This window comes from Antechinus flavipes, chromosome 1 (genome assembly GCF_016432865.1).
Source record: "Antechinus flavipes isolate AdamAnt ecotype Samford, QLD, Australia chromosome 1, AdamAnt_v2, whole genome shotgun sequence".
NCBI lineage: Eukaryota > Metazoa > Chordata > Mammalia > Dasyuromorphia > Dasyuridae > Antechinus > Antechinus flavipes.
The window spans coordinates 24,818,259-24,830,059 of record NC_067398.1 but is presented as its reverse complement, the minus strand read 5'-3'; the positions used below and the strand labels follow the sequence as shown (position 1 = coordinate 24,830,059).

Here is an 11,801-nt window from a genome sequence, read left to right as displayed (position 1 = left end):
ACAACATGTGGCTTTAAGGTTTTTATATTCCTCCTTAGTAAATTCTTCCTTTTGTCTGAAATCGGCCTTGCAGTACATTTTATTTGTCGACCCTCATTCTACCTTCTTCAAACACTCAAAATGAATCTAGGCCTCTTCTCTTCTTACATGACAGATCTTCCCAAATGAGAAGCAACCAATCATCATAGTCCCTTAAGTCTTTTCTCTTCCTAGCTAAACATTCCCAGTTCCTTCAGCCTTTCCTCCTATATCATGGTTTTCAGATTCTCAGACTCTTTATTAAATTAATTGCTGGGCACTGACACGTTTCCCTTAAAACATGGTGTTCGCAATAGAAAATAGTGTGTCTGACATAGGGTTAGGGGTGGCATTTTTTTAAAAAGATTAAGTAGAATTCATTCAATTCCATTTTTCAATGCTAATTTATTAACAAATGGTCTGGAAGATACTGTGCGTGGAGAGACAAAAAAGAAATATGGTATAGTGCTCTCCCCTCAAGAAAGTTACAGTATAATTCAGGGATAGATATTGTACAAATTAATATGATACAACGTAGGACAGGATACAATATAAGATCAGGATAAAGAATATAAGAGAATGAAAATAAACAACCTTGCAATTCCTTCCATTTCTCTACACTTTTTAATTCTATAGTACCTCAGAAGGCAAAATTGTGTGTAGAACTCAAAATTTTAAGGATGAAAGTAGCTACTCAGAGGTTATCTAGTCTAACTATAGATGTACCATTTTACATATGGTGAAAGTGAGGACCATAAATATCAAGTATCTTAGCAAGTTTGGTAGGAGCAATTTTTGTCATGTAGGTTAGGCTAATTTTCCTTTTCAGTTTTGTCTGATTCTTCTTCTTCATTTATTTTTTAAATAGCTTTTTTATTTTCAAAATATGTGCAAAGATAGTTTTTAACATTCACCTTTGCAAAATCTTGTGCTCCAAATTTTTCTCCCTCTCTTCTTCCTTCCCCTAGACAAGATGTAATCCAATGCAGGTAAAACATGTGCAGTTCTTCTAAATATATTTCCAAACTCATCATGCTGCACAAGAAAAATCAGATCAAAAGTGGGGGAAATGAGAAAGAAAAAAAAGCAAGCAAACAAGAACAAAAATAGTAAAAAAAAAAAAAAAAATACTACACTGTGATCCACATTCAGTTCCCATAGTGCTCGTTCTGGATGCTGATGGCTCTCTCCATCACAAGTAATTGGAATTAGCCTGAATCACCTCATTGTTGAAAAGACAGGTTAATTTTTCTTTAAAAGGTACTGAAACCATCCTTAAGATTTAAATGGCTCAAAGGATTAGGCTTAGGCATTTAATAGTAGCTTTCAGATATCTTAATTATAAAAGTCAAACCAGGAGGAATAAGGACTCCTCTCTCAGGTTTCTGACTGATAAACCAACATGGTCCGCACAAAGATAGAGAAGTTGTGACCAAGTGAATCGATACTCTATTCTTGCTGAATATGCTGTCTCTACTATGGCTTTCTTTTATCAAATGGTCTATGAATGTCTGATTTAATTTGAATTTGTATCTAACGCACCAGACTTACTTAAATCTGGACTAGCTTATAAGATCATGTAATATAATACTCTTATCAGTATTCAAATTATCTACTTTGAGGTTCAAGGGATTCCTGAGAGCTCTGGTTCAAGTTCCTACTAGTTATCCTCCCACCTTCAACTCTCATGGCTTTCAAAGATTTCAGTAGTGTTTTTAGAGAGACATTTTGGTCTCTCATATCTCATTCCCTAAACTGGGATCCATGAACTTTAATTTTTTTTTCATTTTGATAACTACATTACAATATAGTTGGTTTCTTTTCCAACCCTATGTATTTTATGCATTTAAAAGCATTATTCCAAAAAGGGTCCATAGATATTAGTAGACTGATAAAGAGATCCATAACACACACACACACACACACACACACACACACACACACACACACACCTGGAAAGGTAGAAGACCCAGGCTTCAAACTTTATCCATTATTTCCTAATGCTTTGAGCATAGATAAAATTTCCTATCTTGTTGAATCTTTTCTTTTTTCATTTATAAAATGGAGCAAATGGCATTTTTCTCACCTTCACAAAAAAAAGAATTTGTGAACAACAAAGAAGATTGCATATATAGAAGTGTTTCAGAACTAGAAAGTATTATGGAAATGTAGACTATTAATGATATTCAATCATATTGTTTCTCTTGCCCTAGTCTTTCCAGATTAATGACTGAAGAGCACAGTTTCACTCCAAGACATTTAATAACAACTCACATGAACTGAATATGCTTTTACACTAACCTGTGAGCCTTGGGCTATATTTCTTATAGGACTTTCTATCCTGGGACACTTAGCCTTGGAACTGCAAGATAAAGATTGAGGGACAGATGGAAATCAGTCCCCGTGTATTGGAAAAATGATTACCTGGAACCAAATACCCAATATGGCATTATCTGAGGACATTCCTGGCACCAGTCACTAGATATTGCTATGAAAGGAGCCAACTTAATATTCCCTCTTCCTGTCTCAGAAATCTCCTTGTTAAACAAACTGAAAAACAAAATTAAAAAGAATGTAATGAAATGAAAAGATTATTGAGCTTAGAAGTAGGAAAATTTGGTATAAGCTCCAGACATACCATTTCTTAGCTGTATTTTAATAGGGATAGTATGTAACCTCTCAATTTCCTTATTTATAAATGACAAATTTGGATGAAATAATCCCTGAGGATTTTCTCACCTACAACACCCTGTTGTAGGCACGATTCTGTGCTTTTTGTTAGTATATGAAATATGAGGAGGAAATGAAGAAAGAGTAAAAAAAAAACTTTCTAGAAAATGAACTCTTCATCTTTGACTATGTGACAGAGTAAGAGAAAAAAGTCAAACATAATCTGGCATGTCTTTGAGATTTATAGAGAGCAGATTTCAAAGGACTCAGAGAAAGGATGGACAGGATAATATATATTCAAATTCTATAGGAGAAATCATCCTAGAAAGTGTGGTGAATTCTAAAATAATGAAATCCTGAAGATACAAAGAGAAATAATTTTGAGGAGGAGGAGTATTCTAAAGGTAAAGATATGAAATGCATAGGGAACTCCCTAAGTTAAGAGTTTTAAGACATGATCAGAAGTTTGAAAAGTTGGGGCAGGTAGTAGAGAATGAATGGAAAAAAAAATATTTATTCTGTACCAAACATTCCACAAAATACAGAGGATACAATATAAAAAGGCAGGACAGTCACTAATCTCAACGAGCTCATATCCTAATAAGAAAAGACATAATACAAAGGAAAGGTTTAGCTGCAAGCTCAGATGACAAGGACTGGTAAGCCTTAGCATAAATAGGGCTACTGAAAATGCATAAGGCTCTGGAAGGTGTGACAGTGAGGCAAATAGTAAGGCCCAGGAAAGCATTCAAAAAAGCATCATGAAGGTCCAAGGTTCTAGAATAAAGTGAGAAACAAGGAAAAACTGATTTTTACAAAAGTGACAAGAGGCAAAAGAGAAGATCAAAGAAAGTATGTTGTTCATGATATTTGTGACTATGAGACAGATGGCAGAGAGAAGGTAGTGGTTCATTTCTATGAATGTGATATCTATCACTCATAGAATACTGGTATCCCATGTTCCACACATCCAATGAAAACTCAGGCCCCAAATCCCTTCCTTAACTGTGTGCAGTCATTCATACCCTATCTTCAGAGGCAAAAAGGAAAATGGTGGAGATACTGCAGAAGTATCTGTCGAAGAAGGAAGTTGCCAGCACTGAAACACCATAACATTTGAAAAATTCAATAGCAGACTAACAGTGGAATGTAAAGTTCTTTCTTGCTCAGAATAAGAGGTCTGTAAGAGGACTCAATGGTAAATCACACCTTAAAAGTGCCCTCCTTTGTTCATTAAATATATCTTTGCTTAAGAGAGAGACAATGGAATTCAAAGACACTGTCACAATGAATAGAGTCCACTTCTTATCAGTATTGAGATGATATTATTCATTTACTAAGCACTAACAATGCAAAACATCAAATTAAAAGCAGTTCTGGTCCACTGGACAGCAACTTAATCTAAGAAAAGTCCTCCATCAGACTGAAAAACATTATTTCAGAAAATGACATCTTCCTCACCTAGAGCCCAAATGTCTTCTTTTTCCTCTAGATCTAGGGGAATACTTCACAGGTGTTCATTGGTGAGATTTATTCACTCAGGGTTTGAGCTCAACTTTGTTTCATTTTTACTATAAAGCTATCACCTTTATTGTCTCCCTCCAGTCCCACTCTCCCAATGCAGTGACATTGTCTCTGTATCATTTTAGTCAAGAGTCACATTGGGTCGTATTCCATTAAAATCGAGAAAATTGATCTTGAAACATAATTATGCCTAAAAGTACTGGAGAGACACTGCTATGATTCATAAGCCAATCCACCTCAAGCTCAGGAAGAAAATGGATATTTGGTGAACAGAGTGATTTGGAATTAAGATTCAATCAATCAGTAAGCATTTATTAAGAGCCTATGGATGAACAAACATTTATTAAGCCCTTGCTAGAAAGACTATGATCAAATTAATTCTGTTTTTGCTTCCCTAAGGCTCCAATCCCTATCCCCAAAATTTGTCAAACTAAACCCTCTAAGATTACTGCATTCTCCTCAATTTATTGTTTTTGTAGGGAAACTCTGAGAATGGTGTTTTTGCAATTGTATATCCAGCGTTTAACACAGTATATACTAAGTAATAAATGTTTAATAAATGCTTTTTCATTCATTCTTTCACCAAGTACTATGATAGATATTAGAGATATAAAGATAAAAGATGAATAGTTCCTATCCTCAGGGAGTTTATGTTCTTGAGGAAGGAGGAGGAGACTACAGAAACAGATGCATAGCATAATTTTTAAAAATTTGCTTATGTGTCTGGGATTTTTTATTTTGGGGGGAAGAGGAGACAAAATAAAATTGTCCTTCCCCTCAAAGAGTTTACATTCTATAACAAATCTGGGCTCAAATCCTAAATGTGACATTTTATAGCTATGTGACCCAGAGGTCAATTCCCCAATCTCCCAGAGCCTCAGTTCCAAATATGATGGTGAGCAGCCCAGTCCTTAATGCCCCCTCCACCAAGGCTTAGTGTGAGAATCAAACAGTTCTTTGTAAATTTGAAAGCAGTATAGAAATATCGTCATTCTTTATTATTATGCATATAAAATTCTTTAAGACATTAAAATGATTAAGGCTGCTTTTCTCTCTGCCCATTCACTCATCCATTCCTATATTTTAAAAGTATATTTATTTTTGTCTTTTGGGGGAACAGGTTCACCAAAAAAGAACTGGGGCAACATTGAAGCTTTGGAGCTAAAATGGTGGGCTCTTGGCTAAGCTGAAGAGGAGCTGCTATTAGCTATGCATGCCTGCAGCATTATGAAAATAAGAATCAGGTTTCTTGGCTTGGATTATTTGGGGGCGGAGGGAGAGGGTGGGTTGGTGGAGGGATTGTCTTAAGATGTAACCCCCGGCTGGAACTAGAGTGTGCTGTTTGGATCATTATCATTTTAGGAAAGTTAGAGATGAGCTGGTATTTCCACTGCGTCATACAGAGCCATGAACCAGAGAGCCCAGAAGAATCCAGGTATTTCAATCATCTCCTCCAAGTCATCTGGTCTGCCCGTACACCCCACAGGGCCAGCACTGACGCCAGTCTTCCTCACGCCTCTTTTCCGATCTGGGACGAATTGGTGCTTTGTATAAATCATTACAAATGAGCTCCATGATGTATGTGTGGGCCATTGGATCAGCCATCCAGTTGGAGCCGTTCAAAGAAGGGCACTTTCTTCCTTGGAAGCTTTCATGTTTAATTAGATCTGTAAATTAGACATTTTTTTAACCCCTCTAATTCTTGTCTTCGCCAATTGGGACCTTGCCGGTTTGGCACAAGAAGCAAAAAGACATGTCTGGCTTTGCAGGTAATAGTGACTCACTGTTGTAAAACCTCCCTGTGTTACTAAAAAGGACTGCTTGCCCTTTCTGGGACAGCCAGCAAGTTCTAGTTGAACAGGGCCGGTTAATTTAAAGGGGCCATCATCACACTAGATTTTGCTGGAAGATGAAAGAGATCTTTTTACTTGAAGTTAATTCCAGGTAGATCAAAAATGTGGAAGGAAAGTACCCCCCTCCTCCAAAATCTGATTAGTACAGTGACCAATCTTAACTTCAAAATATTTACTAAACCAAGACTCTCTCTTCTGGGGGGAAAGGTGAGGGACTACAGGTACAGAATGAGACATATGTTGTCATATTGTCAGTTATGGCTAATGATATATATACTTTCTCTTAACCATATTTCTTTATTACAGGGAGGGTTTTAGATCAATGGAAATTAATACTTACTGTTGCACCAAGACTTTTGGGAAGCCCCATTTAAATAAAAGACCCGGCTATATGTTGCAGTAGATAGAATCAATATTGATTCTATTAAATAAATAAATAATTGAATAAATGAATGAATAAATAAGTAAAAGAAAAACAAGACTCCTGTTCAATGAGCTTCTATTCTAATGGGAGAGATACTATACAAATAACTGTTCACATACAAGACAGAAGCAGTTCATGTGGGTTATCTCCTGGGGAAACTCTCACAGTGGGGTATGGGAGGGATGGCACAGAGATGTTCTGCAGAAGATGAGTTCTGAACTGAAGGAAACCAGGCATGGTAGGAGGCAAATCTGAAAAGGAAGAACATTTAAGGTATTAGAGAAGGTCAAGGAAATGCCTGGAGTGGAGAGCTAGATTTTTGTGTATGAGCAGCTTAGCCTGGCCTGATTATAGAATGCAAAAAAAAAAAAAAGGGGGGGGGGAGAAAGTGTAAAAGAACTGGAAAGGTAGTAAAGGGGATAGTTGGGAAGAGTTCTATAATGCGAATGCAGCATTTTTTTGTTGTTGTTTAAGCAAGAAATCACTACTGGAATTAACTTATGAGGCTATTATAATCACACCTGCACTTTAGAAAAACACCAAGAGGAGGATGGACAAAAATGGGGAAAGACCTGAGATGGGGAGAAAATTAGATGGCTATTAGAAGAGTCTCGATAAAAATCCATTGAAAATTGTGAACCCATATTTATACCTTCTGAATCCATTTCTCCCTATGCAACAAGAGAACTGTTCGGTTCTGCAAACATATATTGTATCTAGGATATACTGCAACATATCCAACATATAAAGGACTGCTTGCCATCTAGGGGAGGGGGTGGAGGGAGGGAGGGGAAAAAAATTGGAACAGAAACGAGTGCAAAGGATAATGTTGTAAAAAAAAATTACCCTGGCATGGATTCTGTCAATATAAAGTAATTATTAAATTTTAAAAAAAGAGAGAGAGAGAGAGAGAATTGTGAACCCAGAACAAATGACTTGAGTAAGAATCCTGATTCAGGCATTTACTAGCTATGTTATTCTGAGCAAGTCTGTTAAAGGTTTCTAGCCTCAGTATCCCCATCTGTAAAGTGGAATAATAATAGCACCTACCTTAAAAGATAGTAGTGAGAATCCAATAAGATATTATCTGTTAATTATTTAATAAACCTTAAAATATGATGTGAATATTATATTATTGGTGCTTTTTATTAAAAAAGAAAAGGAATGACAAATTTTTCTACAGATTAATTGCTCCTTTGTAATTGGCAGCTATGTATGGGATGATTTATCCATGCAAACTTTTTTGGCCATAAAAAGTCACAGCTCCAACCCACACATTGGGACTCCATTTCTCTTCAGCTGCTCTATTTGTCACAGATATTGAAAGAAGCCAAACCAATTTAACAATGGACTTAGGACTTCTATCCTGTTAGTGGACTGAAGATGGCTTTGTATCTGTATGAGGCAGAATACCACACCCTAACTCTTCCATTGCTTTCTTAAGAAACATAAAGGATTTGACTCACAACTTGTTATTCTCTGATCTTTGGTAAGGCATGAGAATCAGAGTTGTGCAGGTATACAGGCATAGATAGCTTAGAATCAACATCATTGGATGGGGATACTTACATCCCAGGGGACACAAATCTAGAAAACACTGTGAAGTCAGCAGCTTTAAAATCAACATGGTGTACTGGATAGGACACTGAACTTAAAAATCCTGTCTTAGACACTTAGTAGTTGTGGGGCTCTCAAGAAGTCTCTGAGCCTCAATTTCCTTATCTGTAAAATGAAGAGGTTAATATTGATGAACTTCAAAGAAAGATTCCTTCTAGATCTATGATTCTGTTTTCTTTTGTATAGTTGGGAAGATGAATTCTGGGAATATAGACTTAGAGTTGAAGGAAAGTTCAGAAGTTCACTTGTATAAGCTCCTTATTTTAGAGGTGAGGAAATTGAGGTCCCAAGAGATGAATGATTTAATGACTTGTCCAAGGTCACATAGCAAAACCAGAATTTGAACCCAAGTCTTCTAGCTCTGTGCTTAATGTTCTTTCCACTACCATGCCACACCATTAAAAGTTAACCAAGGAACTCCCACATCCAAATGGGCAATTACTAGGACCAATTGTTCTGGAGGGTGACTAACTTCCCTGGTATGACTTAGGCAGTTTGTAATACACAATGACTCTTTGTGTTCACCAATGCTCCATTTGGCTCAGGGGGAGTAGTGGGCCAAAACTGGAAAGGATGACTGAATGTAACTCAAACTGGAAGGGAGAGGGGATCAAGAGGCAACCTGCTCTCTCCAGTTAGACTCTGGAGAGGCCCAAGTGGAAGAACAGATGTCTGAGTGGGGAAGGCAGCCCAGAAATGCAGCTACCTGCAGCAGTTAGCTGTGTCTATCAAGCCCCAGCCATTGAGGGGATCTCAAAATTATGATGCTGGTGACTGTATTCTGGGAGAAGAGATATGGGCTCTGGGTCTTTGTAGTGATGGGTGTCAAGAAAAGCTCAGAGATTTGTGAAGATAAGAGTCCATGTGGGAGTTAGTGATGGAGTTCATTTAGCCACTAGTGGCAGAATCACAGATTAGGAAACAGAAAGGACTTTAAAAGTCCCATTGCAGGAACCAGTCATTATCTGGGCTGCTGTTTTTAAATGTGGACATTTAGGTCACTCTTTCTTATTGGAACAAGTAGATTAGCAGTGAGAAAGAGTCTGCCTTTACCCCGGAATACTAGGTCCCAATACAGAGAAAGGCGAAGGAAAGATTAAGGCCATTTTTATGACTCCCAGCTGCAATGTAACAAAGGGTTTCAGAGTCCCCTTCCTAACTCCCCCAGTTCTCAGTGGCCCATGTGGAAATTAATGCAATTAAGTAAAAAATTAATCTTGGGGCAATTCAAAGTAAGACACTGAATTGGAGAAGAATATAAAGCTGAAACATCACCAGGCTGAGGACTGCTCTGAGGCTGAATAAAAGGTGCTATAATGGTATCTGGATATCTAAGGAAAGAGAAGAGCACCCAGCCAAATGGTAGCAACAACAAGAGAATAGAAAGCACAAAGGGGCCTCAACTCAAACAGAAACTGAGTAATTTTCACCCTTTAGAAGAATCAGAGGGCATTCAGACCACTAGCCCATGTTGGAGGTGCTTTTGACATCACCTCCTTCTAAGGGAGAAGACAAGGATTAAAAGATGGAAATATTAATCCTTAGAGATCCTCAAGGTGATAACGAATTGGAATCTAAGAGAAATGTTAGATCCATCAACTCATGGGTTAGCTTCAGGCGACATCCAAGTGAAGAATGGAGAAGAGCAGCTATCAGCTCTACAAATTCCCTGGCTGTTGGAGCAGTCTCAAAATGTTCCTTGGAGAGGGGGAACGATGACTTGGTGAAGTGGTAGGAGAACCAGCCCTCGAATGTGACAGAGAATATAGTACAAGGTACATGGGGAGGCAGTGAATCAGTGCTATGGTCAGAGTAGAGTAGATGATGAGTTTGGGGGAGTGTCTTCCTACCTTTCCCTCTGAGCATGAATGAGAGAGTTTCTGAGTACTGAGTCCCAGCGTTCAAGTTTGGCAGTGACCCTTCACTAAGCTAAGTTAGGTGGTACAGTGGATAAGAGTACTGGCCCTGGAGACAGGAGGACCTGAGTTCAGATCTACCCTTAGACACTTGTTAGTTCTGTGACCCTGAACATGTTGACTTAACCCTCATTGCTTACAAAATCAACATTATCTATTTTGTTGTATTTTTATTTATTTTGTTTAATGTTTTCTAATTATAATTAAACCTGGTGTTGGACATGCTCAAGTGTTTTGGTTGTTGATTACATGCCACATCCCGGTCTGACCCCTCTGCTTTATACCACCTAACTTTAATAGATGCCATAGCTGAATGGTACCCCTGTGAAATCTCGGCCATATCCATAGGAGAAAAGGAAGAACACCTGGAGAAGCCCAGGTGGATGAGGATCTCGGTGAGTGATTGAGATAGATGAGCAGGTGAGTGAGCTGGCACCCCTGCCCCGAGGAAGGGTTGTGTCAAAGTTGGTTGGCAATTTAGTATTCTATGATGCTCCTCCCCAGCAGCTGGCAACCGGAACCTTTGGCCCCAGGTGGGCTATAGGCTGCCAAAACAATCTATGGCACCCTAGTATTTCCAGCACGGTCTGATGAAACCCACACTGCATTATTGGAGGAGACACCAGAAACTAAGTATGAGCTTCCCAAAATATATTCTCTGAACAAATAGCTTCCCAAGAAATTCCCCACTTCAAAAAACTGCAGTTGGGTCCCTTTGCCACAAAGATCAAACACAAATGCCTCGGTTTGGCTTTTAATGTCCGTCCCCATCTAACTTCAACCTAACTTTTCTAGGCTAATAGAACATCAGACCCTGGTAGTTACTTTGTTCCCGACAAACTGACCTACCTTTTGTGTTCACATATTTCACTCTCTCTCTCCATGTCTTTGCATGGGTAGTTAACCTGACCTGGAATGCATCCTCCCTTCTCCTCCTGCTCTTTGAACACTTGGCTGCCTTCAAATCTCAGCTCCAACACCACCTTTAAAGATGAAGACTGGGGCAGCTAGGTGGTGCAGTGGATAGAGCACCAGCCTGAAATCAGGAGGACTTGAGTTCAAATCTGACCTTAAGATACTTAACACTTCCTAGCTGTGTAACCTTGGGCATATCACTTAACCCCCATTGCCTCAACCAAAAAAAAAAAATGACGAGGACTAAGGTCATCCTTACTTTGCTATTCCCTCCCCCAAAGAAATGTCTTTGCAGTGACACATGTGTTTCCCTCAAATAGAATGAAAGTTCCTTGAAGATCATGACTGCTTTGTTTTTACTGTAGTACCGGGTCTGGGATATTCACCCCTCACACTGGACTTACTGATCTAGGAAATTCTCAGGGATGAAACTTCTTGTCTATGCAGATAGACATTGATGTCACTTTGTGAAAAGACATTACAGCCCAGCATTGGACCACCCTCAGCATTTCAAAGCTAATCTCTTCCAGCTCCAGGATCCATACTCTATTCCCACAAATCAGGACTCACTCCCAGTCTGGGTGGGAGGAGGACTCCCACACCTGCACCCTGGGGCTCTGCACTTATCCACACCCCACTCTATAACTTACAGTCTTAGAGAATGCTGAGGGCCCAGAAAGGTTGTGACTTGTCCAGTGACTTAGCCAGGTTTTCAGAGGCAGGAATTAAACCCATGAGACCAGCTCATCATCTACGCCGCCATATTGCCTCGGCCAGGCTCACAATAGATACTTATAAATAATTTGGTGAATGAACAAATGAAACAAACAAACAAAAATAATTGCCATTCTGAGCTCTGCATTA

At 38.6% G+C, this 11,801-nt stretch overlaps 1 long non-coding RNA gene across 1 annotated transcript; it reads left to right on the top strand.

Annotated features, from left to right (window-relative positions):
* The first annotated feature begins 5,872 nt into the window (after window positions 1-5,872).
* On the top strand, window positions 5,873-11,274 carry LOC127550951 (uncharacterized). Its single transcript, XR_007950978.1, has 3 exons — window positions 5,873-5,981; window positions 10,323-10,442; window positions 10,923-11,274. It is a non-coding gene; the product is annotated as an uncharacterized LOC127550951 (long non-coding RNA).
* The last annotated feature ends 527 nt before the right edge of the window (window positions 11,275-11,801 follow it).